At 47.7% G+C, this 17897-nt stretch overlaps 1 protein-coding gene across 1 annotated transcript in view; it reads left to right on the top strand.

The window, feature by feature from the left end:
• LOC146206876 (structural maintenance of chromosomes protein 3-like) overlaps positions 1-17897 on the top strand; it is an 87706-nt gene that overhangs the window by 15367 nt on the left and 54442 nt on the right. The gene's annotated exons all lie outside the window — the stretch shown is intronic.

The following is a 17897-nucleotide window of genomic DNA, read 5'->3' as shown; positions in this document are numbered from 1 at the left end:
TCGAGTGCAGTTGTGTTGCATTTCGGATGATCATTAGTGAGATTAAGCGTTTTTCGCACTTCCATCTATTCTTCTAAATCAGCGCGTTGTGCAGTGAAGCATCACACGCAGGCTGCTTGCGAAGAGGTCTTGCTGCATCGCACTGTGATGATTGTTGGGGAGGCTGTTACCATTTTTGAGATTTGACGCTCCCGACAGTGCACATGTGCATGCAGTCAAACGATGATGGAAATACGAAAAGTAACCTGTCTGTTCTCGTCTAAAATCGGCATATAAATTTACCATAATGCAAGTGGTTCTTGTTAGTTTTTGCCGAGGCCATTCATTTATCTCAAGTTTGGATAATTAGTACCTTTTTCCCGGTCCCGGGAAGTTCGAATGAACGTTTACTGTACAAATGCCTGCCAACCTGAATGTCCATCCATCATCAGTGGGAGCACATGGTCAGCCACAATCACCTAGTCAATTCATTTTGGCGATTTTGCGATGTGCCAATCGCAGCAGGCTTTCACTAGCACGTCTGTCAAGCTCACACTTAGCAGCTCTCCTCTTCAAGTGGCATGTGTTAATTCAAAACTCGATAATTTGAACTGCACTGCTTAAGCTCCATAGAAAACCATTAATTCGAATGTGAGTCAGTTCTGCCACAGATGATTAAAACTGCGTCTGGGCAGCCTGGTGCCCGGCACATGGATGCCTTCGCGTTACTTTCGATGCTCCAAAACAGGGAGAGAAGATAGAACCAGATAAAGCCATGGAAGAATGGGTGAGGCCAAAACAGCGTTGTGTCCGGCGCGGCAGCCGGCTGCAGCAGAGGGTTGGTGGCCTACTCTTTTTTTGTGCATGGCCTTGCAGACTTGCAACTAATGCTAGATAATTCGACCTAGTTATTTTGGAAATGCATATAAGGCTGACTGTCGATGCGGTCCCAGCCAATGCTCATGTTATACCTATGTTACACAGAGAGTTTCAACTGCCGTTCAGTTAAACGACAGTTCAGCTTTTGAACCTACGTTAGTCTGAATGAGAGTCTCCTGTAGTTACACACAACTTCTCATAAAACTCAGTTCAATCTCCGAATCACGGGATTCGGCCACGTGCGAGCAATTTATAAATAAAAAAATGCTTTCTTTTTGTTATAAAGAAGTTTAACCCCTTCGGGCACCGTGGACGCGAAGTTTGTGTGGCCTGGTGTTCAAAACGGCATTGCAAAAAGCCGTTTTGAACGTTTCAAAATGCATGCCCTGAACCACTTTATTCAACAACTGGTCTTACGCAAAGTAAAAGAAATCCTGGCTGAAAAGCGCAGCAAAAATGGACACAGCTACGTTCTACGGGGCTAACAGTAATTGCTTTTTGTTCTTGCCATTTTGGACTGTTATTTTCTTACTTTGTGTGCTCTGCTGTGCAAAAAAGGCAATAAAAGCGCCGTTTTGGATGTTTCAAAACGCGCCAAACTCGACAAATCAACAAACTTGACTTCCTTATGTCACTGTACCCTCTTAGGTCAAGAACCAGGAAGTGGCCGGTGAGGGTAATTTCTCACTTTCTATCTTTTGTGCTATACAACAGCTCGATAGAGTACCTGCGAGACGCAAGTGCTGAGAAGCTTGCACACAAAAGTATTTTGGACATGACGGCCTTCCAAACTTACGTAGTGAACATCCTAATCGCGTGCAGCAGAACACCTCGAAAATAGCACGGTTGGCCAAATACAGTCAAATCTCGATATAACGAATCCCGCGGGACCGGAAAAAATTATTCGGTATTTTGAAATATTGTTGTAATGAAAAATTTGCTATTATAAGCCAGTGGTCAAACAGAGGTATGAAAATGACTTACCTTGGCATTAGTCATGTGTATAGACAAGCAAAGCCTCAAGTGAAAATGTTGCACTAACTCCAAAGCTGATTTATTTGAAGAAATCAATTATTTTCTGCCGCGTGCAGCAAACACGACCGCGCACTACATTACTCCACTACAGCATATACACCTTCCACTTTCCGGAACACCTCATTGCATGCGTGATTGCACAGAGCGATGAAAGTACGGACTTTGGCCATGTGCAAAAAAAAAAAGAAAACCATCAGAGTTCGCTATGACCCTATCTTCAATGCTCCCTGAATTTTGAAAATCTTGTCTCGGTCTTTCAAAATGATCGCGGCAGTCGATGGGGCAATGCTAGCTGTCTGTAGAGGCCGAATCGCTTTTTCCCTGCGTCGAATTCTTGCAGTGAAAACAGCTGCGTTCATATCTTCATGGCACTTCGCTGGCTAATATCATCGCCAATCTCGCACAAACTTCGGAATAAGGTAATCTGCAGCGAAAAAAAAAAAAAGAAATGCCGTCCCATACGCACAAACAACCGACCCGCGTTTGGCACACACCACAGGAAGAAAAAAACGCTAGGAGCTGGTACTAGATGTACTGATGATGATAGCTACAGCCCACGGACCATACACACAGAAATGGCGGTTTCTGTTTCACGCGAGAGTTGCAATCTGCGGCGGTGTTAATTTTAGCCGAATTCGTAATACTGATGTTCCAAAATTATAGAAGAAATAAAATATGTTCGTTATTTTGAAATATACGGTATTTTGAAATTCTTAATTCTGGAATAGTTTTACATTGAAAACATAGCAAATATCTGCCGGGGATTCTTAAAAATTCGTTAATGTGGTGTTCGTAGTAACGAGATTTCACTGTAGTGAGTACCCAGAGTCTGTTGCAATGAAAGCTAGACCGCATTTGCTACTGACAGCTACGATTAGGTACGACAGCTACAACCACTGGCCGAAGCATGTCAATACACTGAACTCGCATCACTGCCGTCATGAAGGATGCACAGGGAAGAGTCGGATTTGCTGTCAAAAGTGCCACATTTGTTTGTGTATACAGTCAAACCTCGATATAATGAACACGCATATAACGAATTATTGAATATATCGAACTCTTCCGAAATATTTTTGTCAAACACATGTATTTTAACTTCTCATAGCGAGCGTGGTTCGGCATGAAACTGATATAACGAACTTCGCGACGCCAAGCACTACCTCATTTTAATAGCAGGAGGTAGGCTTCGTTGCACTACAAGTGCGTTATGCAGTGCAGCAAACGTTCAGGACTACCTCGCAGGCGCTGACAGCGCCACTTCACTAGCGGCGGCAGCGGCACGATCGAATGTTGCTTTTGCCAGCGCCTCCTCTATACTTTCTGTGCCTGGGAAAAGGAGTGGAGAACAATGGGAGCCGGCTGTCGGTGCTAGTACAGTCGCCGACCGTTTTTTCGGACTTGAAGGGACCCGAAAAATGGTCCGAATAATCGAACAGTCTGAAAAATCCGTGAAGCACAAAAAATCACTTTATTCAGAGGAAATCGGCTTAAAAAAGTCGCCGATTTTACCTTGCGGCAAATTTCTTTTGCTGGCGACGATTTGCGCTTGTATTTGCGCCAAAATTGTCGTTTCGCTGTACACGCTAGACAGCAAGTTCACAGCGTTCGTAATTTGTGCAAGCGATGGCTGTGGTAGGCCGCCCGAGTCGTCGTCGGAGTCCGACTCGTCTTCAGGTTGAAGAACCTGGCATACAAGTCTTCTCCTTATTTTTCACGTAATCCGAAATAGTTTGCTTCGACAGTGCGAACTCCTTGGCCACGTCAGCTTGCGTTCGCCCACTCAGCACTAGCTTTATGATCGCTGCCTTTTTCTCAAGGGTCATGGTAGAATAGCTCCCACGCTTCTTTGACGGACCCGGCAGCACCGGCGGGGCCATGTCCACAGCCCGAGTGCGCACCACACCGCTCGTCAAACACGCAAAAATGAGGCACTTTTCGTTCAGAGCGGTGGAACCGCCGGACGCAATCACAAAACGGCCAAAGGATTGACGGCGCGCCACTCGGTTGACGCGGTCGGAGAAACTCGTGTGACAACACGGCGGACGTATGAGACAAAGCACAAAGAGATAGCTGCCCGCGTCAGCGTTGGCGACAAAAGCAGGTTGACGGCGATGACAATCCGACTGCCACCTCGAAGTGGCAGAGATTGCAGGGGCCTCTCCTGGCAAAAATGGGGCACCGAAACCATGTCAAGCCAATCCAACTGCAGAGCCAATCCACCTCAATCCAAGATGGCGCTTGTTGCGCCGGCGAAAAGCCTATAAGATGGCAGATTTTGGCCTGCAGGGGACTGAAATTAGTCCGAAAAATCGAACTTTCGGACTTCCGAAATATCCGTCGCGAATATGTATGCGCTTCTATGGGGTGACTGACGGTACCTCACTGAAGTCCGAAATATCCTACAAGTCCGAATTATTGGAGTCCGAATTACCCGTCGGCTACTGTACAGCATTTCGCCGCCATGCGGCGACACCAAAGTAGGATCAAGATCGCGTCGGCGCTCATGGATACGCCAGCCTCGGCTGCATTTTCAGCTGTTTAGTCGTCGATTTTTCGACGACATTCGCATTTTATCAAGTACGATCAAAACGTTTTTGAAAGGAAACCCTGAAGCACTTTTCGCACTTTGCAACGAGCCCATTTTAGACACGCGTCGTACTCCGCTACTGCTGTGCAATGCGCTTGCGCGTCGTCTGCTGTGGCGATGTGAGAGCACGCGCCTGCTCAAATGTAAGGCTTCTAAAATTGTTCTATCACCGTTAGGTGCCCGATCCAGCGTTCATTCCTTAGCGTTTTTGAGAGTTAGAATTGTCGCCAGGAAAAGGAAGTCAGAGCTGGTGCCAGATAATGCCCATATGTGCAGTGTTTTTTCATCGTTCGAGAATTTGAAGCAGGTTAAATTGTGATGGTAAAACACAGCGCTCCCTGCCACGTACTTCCTGCAACACTGCCTCTGTGTGCGGACAGACGCTGCATGAAATGAAAAATAGAAATGACACATACAAAGCACAAACACACAGTAAAAAAAATTGGTATGCGCAAAAAATGCGTCCTGCTAGTCATGCTGTCAGTTACGTAACGATCTGCATGCAGATATCACTGCGCAAAAGGATTTTGTATTTAAGGATAGTGAATTGTGAGTCAGAAGAGCTTTACTCAAAAATAAAAGTATTTATTGCGATGGCTGTAACTTCCACATGCCAGTTAAACGTACTCCATTCCTTAAAAAGGAAAATACCTGGTGATATACAGTCTAACCCAGATATATCGAACCCGGATATATTGAATTTTGGTTATATCGAACTCACGGAATATCGCCTTGATAATCCCATGTCAAATTATAGGAAAGCTGCGTCATGTATCGAACTCAATTTCACCGGTCGTTCGATATATCGGACTCCGCACCACGCACTGGAAAGTGTGCATTCTCCAAAGACGATTGCATCACCCTCGGCCGTTTGCTGCGTGACGTTTTCAATCCACACGCGGAAGGAATGAGAGGGGACAGTTCGGCTAGGACAGCGCCGCGCCCATTCCCTAAAGGCGCGCGCATCTGCAGTTATCATTTCCCGCGCGCCAGCACGTGACGTTTGCAAGCCATGTGCGTGAATGAACCAGAGAGAACCGGTGGGAACGAGAGGGGAAAAACGCGACAGCGAAGCGCAAGGGTATGCCCATTCTTTTGCCGAGCTAACTCTCTCCTTCCTCTTTCCCGGCCTTCGTTCGCAGTAGCACGCGCTACGCATGCGCCAAGTCAGCTCGGCCCGTTTTCAGACAGAACGTCGGACGCTTTCTCCAGCGTGTGTTGTGAACCATCTGCGCGCGGCGGCTGACGAGGCTATGGCGCCTGCAGACGTTAAGAAGCGGCAGATCTCTCTCTCTCTCTCTCTTTTTTTTTTGCGAGAGTCTCCATTCTTATCGCTGTGCTGTACACGGGGCATAGCGTAAGATATGGCGGCTGCGGACGTTAAGAAGCGGCAGTTTTTTTTTGCGGGAGTCGTTTATCTTTGCAAATATGAATCAACGAAAGCACGTGGTCAGCTGCGATCATGACACTGGCTTTTAGCATTTTTCGCTTCAAACAGCATTTAGTTATCACGCTTTGCAATGATTTTGTGGCAGTGGACTACGCCCGCCCCAAGCGCGGCGTGATAAATCGAACCAGGCTTGTGCAATCAAGCCATCACGGGCACTCTGCCAAGTTCGCTCCCCGCTACCTCAGGAGCTAGCAAAAGATTAACCCGCAGTGGCGTTATTGCTGCACAGCATCTTGGCACGCTGCGAAGAAATGAGCTGTGGATTAGACAACCGAAACGGAGTGGCGTGTGCTATTGACATGCAAGCGAAAACGCTCGCGATTTATGCCGCTGTGACAGAGAAACCTTGTTTTGAGCTGCCGCGGTGGCTGGAGCGGCGCGAGGGACGCAGTTCCAACAAGTTGGAAATTTTTCTCTCTGTCGCTGCCGCTCGTCGCTGAGATCGCTCAATCGCTTGCTCGCTACCAACTGTGGAATTGGTAGCGAATGCATCATCTATGTGAACGTCTTGGTTTAATTCTCTTGTGTTTAATTCTTGTGTCTTGGTTTAATTCTCTTATGGGGAGGTGCATATGGCAGAAGCGGAACTGCTCTAACGTCGCACAATGGCCAGTAGCAGAGTGCAGTTTCCCTTGGTAATAAAGAGGTGTGTGTGTGTTGTGTGTGTGTATAACCATGCAGCGCCAGAGGTCGTCAGAGTCGTATAGCCAACTAGCCGGCTCGCAAGTACTACTGATGTTTAACTGCGTCATGCTTGTTGGTGACATTGAATGCGTAGTTGCAGAGGAGCGGACACAGGAAACGAACCGATATAAGGGTCATGAGCTTATGCCTGTGCTCGTCGCCGAGATCGCTCTTGCACATTAGCAAGAGCAAAAAATGCAGGGACGGTGCACAGTAAAACCTCGTTAAGCCGTAGTTGGCTGGAACTCAGAAAAAGTATGTACTAAGCGGTACTATGGCTCAATAGGAGTAGCGTAAAATTACCCACTTACCTGCCAAAAAACAAGCGGAAATGGGCAGTAGGTTGGAAAAAAAAATGCAGCCTTTATTTTGCACTGCAAAAGTCAGTAATCTTAGTCTGACGCCGCGGTGCTCTAGCAGCAACAACAGCAGCTTCAAATTCATTCAGGCCGCGAGCCAGCTTATCAGCCAGTCCCCTTTTTTCAGCAAACAGCCGCATGACGCTCACAGCGCGCGCAACTTCTGCCACTGTTGGGCCCGGGTCTTCCACACTTTCTGTGTCGTTGTCGTCGTCACTGTCAGTTGGAGCCTCTTCCGCCACCAGTGAGGCAACAATGGCGTCATCCGACATGTCTGGCGAAGTTTCCACTTCGTTGTCGACATCCTTGAATTCAGAGAAGATAATGCCTTCTGAAGAACCTTCCCTCTCGAGTACTTCGGTCATCAGGTTCTCACATGCTTGGTCTGGGACGCCGGGGATATCGCTTGCGTAATCTGCGTCACCTGCGCACATTTCGCAAAAACCTGCGTGCTTATAACAGTTCTGCACGGTAGCAGACTCGACCTGCCGCCATGAGTTTTCCAGCAGGTGAATTGCACCCAGCAGGTTGCACCTCGCCGCATTCCAGTGCAAGCAGCATCCTGCACAGTAGATTCTTCCTGTAGAGCTGCTTGACAGCTCTAACGATGCTCTGGTGCAAGGGCTGGGCAATCGCTATGGTGTTTGGTGGCACAAACACCAGCTTCAGCGCCTTGAGGCCATCCACCGCAACGTGCGCCGATGCGTTGTCAAGGATAACAACAGCATTTCTTCCTTTCGCCTCAAAACAGCGGTCAATGAAGCGCACATACTCTTCAAAAAACTTCCCAGTCATCCATGCCTTGCTGTTATTCCTATAAAGGACTCCTGATGGCAGTGGGGCGCCTTTAAAGCACCTTGGCTTGGCTGACTTACCAATGACGAGAAGTGGTAACTTCTCGCTTCCAGACATATTTGCAACTGAAATGCAGTCCTTGGCATGCTTGCCGCCGGTGCACGGTTCTTCCTTGAACGCAAGCATTCTATTCGGCAGCAGCTTGAAAAAAAGCGTGGACTCATCGAGGTTAAATACGTCTTCCAAAATTTGTCCAAGCTGGCCATTCCTCCAATCTTCTGCACCTTCAGTGTCAGCCTTCTCCACCTACAGTCTTTGTGCTTATTCCATGCCTTGCTTTGAGTCTGGCTAGCCAGCCATTGCTGCACACGAAGTTGTCATGGTTGAGCTGCGAGGCGAAAACCAGGGCTTTCTCTACGAGGAGAAGTTCGCTAACTGGTAGGTTTTTCGACAGTGCTGTTTTCAGCCATCGCACCAACGCCTCCTCCACATCCGGAAATGTTGATCCTCGTACTCGACATGCCGAGTAGCTTTTCTCTGGCATTCCAAATGCCACACATAGTAGTTATTAGTGGCAAGTCTCTCTCACGTGCCAGCACAGATTTTTTTGCCCCTCTCTCGATGGCACGGACAATCCACACCTTGTCATTTATACTAAGCACCCAATGTTTCTGTACAAGCTTCGGCATGATGCAGACGGATGGAGAACTCGCGACGCACACCGCTCAAAGTCAGAAAGAAAGAAAGTGAACCAAGGCCTAGTCTTTTAAGGGGCACGGAGCAAGAACTCGCTCCGTGCCCCTCGCTCCGTGCCCCTTAAAAGCCTAGGACCAGTCGCTCTCCAAAATAGGGCCCGCTAGGGGGAGGACAGAGTATGTGGATGGCTCCGCGATCGGCTCCGGCGGCACGGCGCTCGGAGGCCACAGTTAGTTTACGGCTTGGATTGGCGCGCTCCCTGCAAGATGGTGCTAGTTGTATTATCATCATCATCGCAGCTGCATTTGGTAAACTTGGCTCCAATTTTTCATTGGCTATGTAGCTTGCTATCGCGTCTGTCGCGTTTATGGAGGTTTGTCACAATGTTAGTCAGTTTTTTGTGAGGCAGTACTGCCGCCATGAATTGTGCGACGAAAAGTCAAAATGGTACGTGCTAACCGATACGTCCGCGATAAGCTGGTACGGTTTATGTGGATTCGAAATGCATTATATTGAATAGGTGCCGTGTCGGGAAATTGACTTTACTACTTTTAAAACGAAACTACAGTACAACGAACTTCAATTTAACTTAATCCCCGATGTAACGAAGAGGTTCAGTTTCGGTAACTTTGGGCACATAGAACACATTTTTAGCCCCCCTATAACGAATTAAATTTCGCCGAACTTTTAATGTAACGAAATTTAGTTGAAGACTCAATGCCTGAACATAGGTGTACCATGATCCTGAGTGGTTGAGAGCAGCGCCCATCAAAGCACACGCAGCCTGAAAATAAGCGCAGTGCGGCCAAGGTGGGTAGACCTTGGCGCGGGGGTGCAGCAGAGCTGAGCACGCTTAAAAATATGACGATGATGATACGACGTGGCATACGCTGCGCCATCTGATGTACTACGCGGGAGACGCAAACATGGTGTTGAGCAACTCCACTAGGCGGCACGAGCAACGGCCCAGTTTAGGCGCCGCAGCGCAGCATGCGGGCTCCCTACCCAGTTTATGCCTATTTTTTGCGCAGCGCATGTCGGCGTGCAGCGTGTGTGCATTTGTTTGTTGTCACATTGTCGTGAGACTGCTGACTTGTCCCTCGTCGTTGTCGTAGTTGCGACGCTTGTCTGGCGGCTCCGTTCCAGCAGCATGAGTGGCAAACGAAAAATGCTCTCTCTAGAAGTGAAGGCCAGCATACTGGATGCCGTCGCGAAGGGCAAAAAGAAGAAAAATGTCACCGCAAACTTCGAGGTACCGCAAAGTTCACTCTCCACGATTTTGAGCTCTAAGGAATCCATCATAGACTCCTTAAAAAAGGGGGCAAGCAGCCAGCGGAAAAGGTTGAAGGCAGCAACCTGTGAAGACGTGGATAAAGCCGTTTTCAAGTGGTTCATGTCAACCCGGGCGCAAAACATTCCTATCGGTGGTGCGGTCCTACAACAAAAAGCAAAAGATTTCGCATGCCTGCTTGGTCGCGATGACTTCCAGGCCAGCAGCGGCAGGCTGCATAGGTTTAAGGCTCGACACTCGATCGTTGGCAAAAGCTTGAGCGGTGAGTCGTCGTCGGCTGATGCAACAGAATTGGCTGCCTGGATTACGAACGCAGTGCCAGATATCCTTGAGCGCTAAGATCCGGCAGACATATACAGTCGAACCCGGATATATTGAACTCGAAGGGGATCGCGAAATAGTTCGATATATCGATAATTCGATATACAGAAATCGGCTTGTGGCAGCACTTACAATGCGAAAAAACGATACCGTATTTGTCGCGTAATCAACCCACTGCCATAATGAACCCACCCTCCACTTTTGCACCCGAGAATTTGAAGAAAAAAAAAAAGCGTTAAGGCCAGCTCGCTCACATGCAAGTGATTGAGCGATCTCAGCGACGAGCGGCAGCGACAGAGCGAAAAATTTCCAACTTGTTGGAACTGCGTCCCTCTCGTAGCTCAGCTCGAGCCACCACGGCAGCTCAAAAAGGTTTCTCTGTCGCCGCAGCAGAAATCGCGAGCGTTTTTGCTTGCATGTGGATAGCGCGCGCCACTCCGTTTCGGTCGTCTTATCCGCAGCTCATTTCTTGGCAGCGTGCCAAGATGCTGCGCAACGATAACGTCGGGGCGTGCTTATCTTTTGATAGCTCCTGCAGTGGCAGGGAGCGAACTTGGCAGAGTGTCCATGATGGCTTGAAGCCTGGTTCGATTTATGACGCCGCGCTTGGGGCGGGCGTAGTCCACTTCCACAAAATCATTGGAAAGCGTGATAGCTAAATGCTGTTTAATGGAAAATGCTAAAAACCAGTGTCATAATCGCAGCTAACCGCGTGCTTTCGTTGATTCATACATGCAAAATAAACAACCCCACCCGCAAAAAAAAAGAAAAAAGAAAGCTACTTCTTAACGTTCGCAGCCGCCATATCTTACGCTACGCCGCGCGCACAGCACAGCGATAGAGATAGCTCGGCAAAAGAATGCTTCCCTCTATTGAGTTTTTCCCCTCTCGTTCCCACCGGTTCCCTCTGGCTCATTCATGTACATGGCTTGCAAACGTCACGTGCTGACGCGCGGGAAATGATAACCGCAGATGCGCGCGCCTTTGGGGAATGGGCGCGGCGCTGCTCTAGACCAGCCGTCACCTAACTGCCCCCTCTCATTCCTTCCGCGCGTGGCTTGAAAATGTCACACGGCAAACGGCCGAGGGTGATGCGATCGTCTTTGGGGAAGGCACACTTTCCAGTGCGTGATGCGGAGTTTGATATATCAAACGACCGGTGAAATTGAGTTCAATATATGACGCGGCTTTCCTTTACTTTTACATGGGATTTTCAAGGGGATATTCCGTGAGTTCGATATAACCAAAATTCGATATATCCGTGTTTGAAATATCCGGGTTCGACTGTATAACACCAACGAGACGGCATTGTTCTACCAGATGCTGCCTAATCGCACAGTGGCTTTGAAAGGTGATCGTTGCCACGGCGGCAAGCATAGCAAGCTATGGATCACAGTCCTCCTGTGGGCCAACGTGGATGGAAGTGACAAGCAACAATGCAGAAATATTTCAATTGCCAAACTTATTGCTTTGCGTCTGGGTGCGTCAGGGTACATCTCCACCAGAAACAAGAGCAAGAATCTCTCAGCCTCCTCAAGTGACTGGAAGACAGATGTTTGACAGCGTGTAGTATTTACTACACTGGCAGGGCGCTGCGTTACACTTGCTATATCGCAATAACTCTTCCCAATTACCCCGATTAGGAAAGTTGTTCAGTATCCGTAACCAGATATTTGGGAGAAATAGTCACTCTACTTCGTTACAGTTCCTTCTTTGAAGTCAGTAAAGTGTTTGTCATTTTGTAGTCTAGCGAAGGTTCTGACCAATGGAAATGTTTTTGTCTATAAAGAACCAGACTCTCTATATAGCTGCAAAGAGAGATTGAAAGACGGATAAATCCACAGAAAGCTTAATTGGCGCTCGCCGATATATTACGTACAGTTAGGTGTCTGATGATCGATGTTTGCGATTTAGGCATTTGCACCACGCGACCTACTTATTAGCATGCTGTTCCCCTGCTTCAGATAAGAGCAACTCTCAGTAGGGCCATTTTTTAAACCTACACCAGTCTAGCAAATCCCCAATACCCTCAATGGTTTTTTGCTACAATAGTGTAGCTGGTGTAGGTTAAAAAATGGCCCTCTGTTGCTCACAAGCTAGAGATATTAAACGAAACGCCAAAAAGTTAGAGCACTGCTCTTTCCAGCTTGCTGTGTACTGGTATGCTAAGGAAGCTTACCTGAAAAAGAAAAAAAAAAAAGGCTGATAAATGAAGAACTGCTTCATATATATTACCTACAAGAGTGTTGGAAATTGTAAGAAAACTCCTTAACTCAATCATCCGTAAAACAGTCTGCAAATATAGGCTAAAGGCGAAGAGCGTAATGGATTTTATTATACTTCGGCAGTTAAGGAGTGATTAAGCTATATAAGCATAGTTAGGAGTAGTGAGAAACACAGCACAACGGTCATTTGAAGTTCTATGCTTTTATAGGGTCGCCTTCTTTTTCCCTATGAGGGGAGGGGGGGGGGGGGGTGTAAGCAGCACTCTATGCAAACACGCAAAGGATTGATGCGCGGCAACTAATTTGTGGTGCGTTCGTGATATATGCGTGAGACACCCGGCCTGCCCAAGATGCGTACGGTTTAACCCTTTCACTGTCACAAACGTACCGGTACGTTCACTATTGTCCGTTCAAAACTTTGTTCCTGAGAGCGAAGCTGGCGTGCTTGGACTGGCTTCGCCGTCTGTCAAATCTTTCTACAAGTTCTTATTTTCGCCCCGCGCTGTGTCGATACGTATATATTGAAGAGTATGGAGCAACCGCGCCCACCCCTGCCACATTCTTTACTGGGGGCGCGCGGTCACTCCGCGAGAGCTACTCTATCATACGAAGCGATCTTGTGGCGTGCGCAGTTACGGGTTCAAAGGTTGTTCTGACATCTGCCGAGGGGTTTGCAGGTTTTTATTTTTATTCTGTTGGCATGTCTGCTACGACGCGTTGATTTCAGGGGCGCGTGGCTAAAGTGTGCTGGAAGAGGGCAGTGGGCTCACTGGCACCCGTTCCCTGGCGCCGTTCATGTCAGGTACGAGAGGTGGCGCCACAAGTGGCTTCAGTGTAGCTTCTTGCTGGTGCGGCTGTATGCGGCGCGCGCGCGCAGTTATGTACGCGTTGCTTTAATTCTTGCACCTACTTTGATGGAGCTAACGGTTGACGGACTGTCGGTATACATGATCGATCTGCAATGACATTCTTTATTTAGCATTACTTGATGTCACAGGCAGGGCGAGGTGTGGCGCGACACGCAGTCAGCGATATGTATGGCTTGATGGAAGCATCTGGTATCAAAATATTACCTTTTTCATGTTTTTGCGTCGATTTTTGCGTGGTACTCAACTTCGTCGTTTGAAGTGTGACGACATCGATCACGTAGTTGGCCAGAGCTCATCCAGCCTTTTATTTTTAACTTCTTGCACGTCAGCTAGAAATGCAACGCGCTACAGTAATATGGTACTTTGAACCATTTACGACACTTTCGTCATAGGTTTTAGCTCTAACTGGATGACGAAATCTACACTGGTCCTTGTTAACGAAAATTTTTAGCCCATACAATATACCTTGAATGTTCTCTTGGATAACAAAATATAAATGTGTGTCAAATAATCAAGTATGCAGTGAAGCCTGAATGTGTATGCTTTTATTTTACCTTCTTTCACGCCCTCCTAGCATTGGTTTAGCTAATCAATTAGTGCACTGTGAAAAGAGGAGCTTAGGAAAATGAATTAAAATGCTAGACCTCGAAAATATTATTTCAGCTATATGCACTTACAAGCACTTATTCATTCACATCATGAGCAATGGGTCAGCTTAAGATTATTTGCTTGCTCTCCCTTGCCTATCTTCTTGGAATTTATGCCTTTAGCCTAAAAGTGGAGCTGAGTAATTAAATAAAAACTGATTATCCTGGCATAAAAATAGGCACGCGCACGAGCGAGCTAAGCAGACAACCTCTTGCCCCAATCTTGCTTTCACAACTTTAAACACATACTGGACGTTGACAGTCAGCAGTTAATGGCAACTCAAGCATTTAGTAAACAGGTTTTACAGCCGAGAGCAGATTCAACGTGTACAGCAGTCTCCCCACTCCCTTCTCAAGAAAATGTGTTAACCAAGCGAGTTGGAAGTCATCACCTGGAGATGGCATTGTGAGGAGTGCCAGTCAACCTTTGCTTCCTAATTTCATCACATACCGGCGCCCAACGTACCCTGGAATATGGAATATTAATCAATAATAACTGCTAATGACGTGCTATGGTCAGACAGAAATGCTTGTGCTGGCAAAGATATCGCTTTGCTGCCGAGCTGGTTGCATGAAGGCTGGGAGAGTTAGGTTAACGTCAGCTTGTATATTATTATCTGAGCTGATTGCTATCAACTAGGATAGTGCTACATATTCTTCTTCCATTCTTTCCGCAACTCTCCGTTTCTCGGGACTGTAAATAATATATTTGGGGTACCCTCGACGTGAACGCAACCCGTCCTTTCCTGATGAGTAGCAATGGTTTTGTCGACACTGAGGCATGCTAAACAAATTTACGTGAAATCTTCGTCACATTCGTTGCGCGCACCTTTTCTTCATTTTACTGAAAAAAAAAAAAAACTAAATTTCACAGACAAAACGCGAGCAGTAGGACGTTTGGGAAAACTCTAACAGCACACGCGCACAGGTTTTAATATGGTCGGCATGGCCAAGCGCTACAGTGAACTTGACATCAGTGCTGCGACGCGGCCACTCGGAGAAACAAAATTCGTTGACATTTACGACATCACCGCTAGCGCGGGCTCGGCTGGGGAGTAAAGGCCCAACTCCAACAACATATCCTGGGCGTCGGCGCTGTTGGCGTATGCAGAAACCGGTTTGAGCATGCGCATGGTACGAGACGCCAGAAAACTCGAGCGGAGCAACCATTGCGCATGGTACGAGACGCCAGAAAACTCGAGCGGAGCACCATGATCTGTCCGTGCTAGATTTCGGCGTCAGCGTTCACGCAGGCGCCGAGCTGCTCACCCACGTAGGTCTCTCATTGGTGCACGTCTAGGCACCGTACACCATTGAGAGGACAGGGTAGCCGCGACCTCTGGATTGGGAATTTTCGCTCGCGCGGAGCCTTTCGGGCTTTTTTTTCTCTTCACTTTTTTGTCATCGCTTCCCATCGTCGCACGTGGCCGTGATGGCAAAACCGTTCGCAGCCGACTGATTGATCTCAGCCGTGGAGGAACAAAACTCAAAGAACTTGTCTCAGCTACTGTCACGGAAAATGGGACAAATTGATGTTGCGTCGATGGCGTTGCAGATTGTATTTAAAAGCAGAGAAAAATGTGGAAGATGCATGTTTATTTGTGCAGAAGTAGAATGTGTAAACTGCAGTTAAGTTCCATGTCTATAAATTAAGTCTCTTATAACTTTAAAAAGCAGAGATCACTGAGTAAATATTAAAACTGTTTTGGGCAATGTTTGCTTGTTAGGTCTAGCAACAACGCACCAGCGCGAGTACAAGCGTCAGCAGTGAGCGCCAATGGCGCCAGCGCCGCGTCCCATGGAGATGCGCACCGCTCAGCGTCGGCGCTGACAGCAAGGACGCTGAGCGCCGACGCCCAGGATATGTCGTGGGAGTTGGGCCTTAAACCCTGCCCTCTTCTAGTACACTTTAGCGTAGCGTTGCCTCTCCAGTCCGTTGACACATGACTCGATCGCTGCTTTCGCTCTCTCTCGCTGCGTCCTTGCTTGCGGCTAGCAGCAGCAAAGGAGATTTTATATCCCATCACACAGGAGAGTTTAGTGACACTTTCACGAAGTGCACTTAATAGAAGAATGACACTTTTGGTGTTTGCTGTCACACGGCAAAATTAAGTGTCATTTTGAACTGATGGTAGTGCTGATACGGATGCTGCAGCCTTATGTGGAAATTATTTTGTTTTCACAAAAATGCCTTAAAATTTAATTTTTTTTGCAAGCACAATTCAGTTCATTTCAGTCGTGTCCGACTCTTCGTGACCCTATGGACCATATCACGCCACGCTTTCCGGTCTCTCACTATCTTCCTAACATCACATAACTTCATCTGCAGCTCCTCGAGGATGCCATCTAACCATCGCGTTCGCTGCCTACCTCTTCTCCGGTGACCCTCAACCTTTCCCAACATCAAATCTTTCTCCAGCGACTCCTCTCTTCTCATCAGATGACCAAAGTAGCTGAGCTTTAACTTTAGAATTTGACCCTCCAATGAGCAGTCAGGGTTTATGGTCGACAATATCGACTGATTTGATCTTCTGGCCGTCCAAGGAGCTCTCAAGAGTCTCCGCCAGCACCACAATTCAATCGTGTCAATTCTTCGGCGGTCAGCCTTCTTCACAGTCCTACTCTCGCATCCATACATCACAACTTGAAAGACCATAGCACGAGTTATACGGATCTTGGTTGGCAGTGTAATGTCTCTGCTCTTTACTAGGCGGTCAAGGCTAGCCATGGCTCTCTTTCCCAGAATCAGGCGTCTCCTAATTTCATGGCTGCAGTCTCTTTCCGGGGTAATCTTGAAGCCCAAGAAGAGAAATTCTGTCACAGCTTCCAATTCTTGTCCCTTGATGCTCCAGGACTTGATAGGGCAAGGCGCCATGATCTTTGTCTTTTTAATGTTCAGTTTAAGCCCAAACTTCTCACTCTCTTCTTGTACGCACATCAGAAGTCTCTTGAGTTCCATTTCACTTTCTGCCATTAAAGTGGTATCATTCGCATATCTAAGGTTGTTGATACGTTTCCCAGCAATCTTCACTCCAGTTGAAGACTCGTCCAGACCGGCCTTCCTCATGATGCACTCAGCATATAGGTTAAATAGGCAGGGCGACAGTGGCAAGCACAATTACACGAAGGTAATATTCAGAGTTTATTTGTGCAGCGATCTGAGTACATAGTTTTGACTAAAAAATCGTCACGATGTCGCATGGGCATGCTAGTTTCACCCCGCTTTTCGCAAATGTGCATGGTTACTGCTGTTTACATGCAAAACCGACCTCATTTATGGTGTATAGTTACGCTGCTAACCACGGTTATTGCGAACCTAGCTTTGTGACTTTGGTTTGCATCATTAACCGAGAAAATTCCGGTAGCGCCTACGTATGGAGCGGGGTCACCGGTGTTTGAGTGCGAAACGTGCACAAGCTGTCTGGTTCAGAGCAGCATGCATTTTTCACACGAAATCATGTCCGAGGGCACTTCTATGCTGCCAAAATTGTCCAGTGGCACAGCACCCATGTACGGCAGCATCGTCACATCTTCACAGCGTTTGCTTGGCGTGTCGCTGTACACAACGTCGAAAAAGGTCGGTCCCTGCCGCATAACTAAAATAGGCGAGAAATTCGCAGCGTTCACAACACCGGATGCTACTAGCTTTCCATTGTAGTGCCGCCTGTGAACGCCTGTGGCCAGCAGAACGCGCCGTGTTAGTTGCGCCTGGCCGTGCGCTCCTTTGTAGTCGTTTGTTTCGCATCGAAGTATCAGCGGGCGGCGCTTTCGTATTGGCCAACTTAACAGGATATATGGCTCACTCGTGGCACTGCCTTATTGAAATCTTACTGTCTGTTGATGAGAGAAAGGTGCAATTCAAATCGAAGACTTCGGAGCGTAGCTAGCGTATATGTGTACAAGCTGACCGGTGAGCTGCGCTGCGCCGGCGGCAGCGATGGCTATGAAGTTGTCAGCAGAAATGTGCTTGTATCGCAGGTATTACTCCTACTAGCGAAGCAAAGCCCGTCCACATGGCGAAGCGCACCGCTGACAACTGCATTTGCGCCTGCAGTGTCCTAGCATCTGTTACAGTGGAAC

This window comes from Amblyomma maculatum, chromosome 1, assembly GCF_055883805.1.
Source record: "Amblyomma maculatum isolate TAMU_Amacu chromosome 1, ASM5588380v1, whole genome shotgun sequence".
Classification (NCBI taxonomy): Eukaryota; Metazoa; Arthropoda; class Arachnida; order Ixodida; family Ixodidae; genus Amblyomma; species Amblyomma maculatum.
Note: the sequence above shows the minus strand (reverse complement) of the source record. Positions and strands in the feature narration are given on the sequence as shown.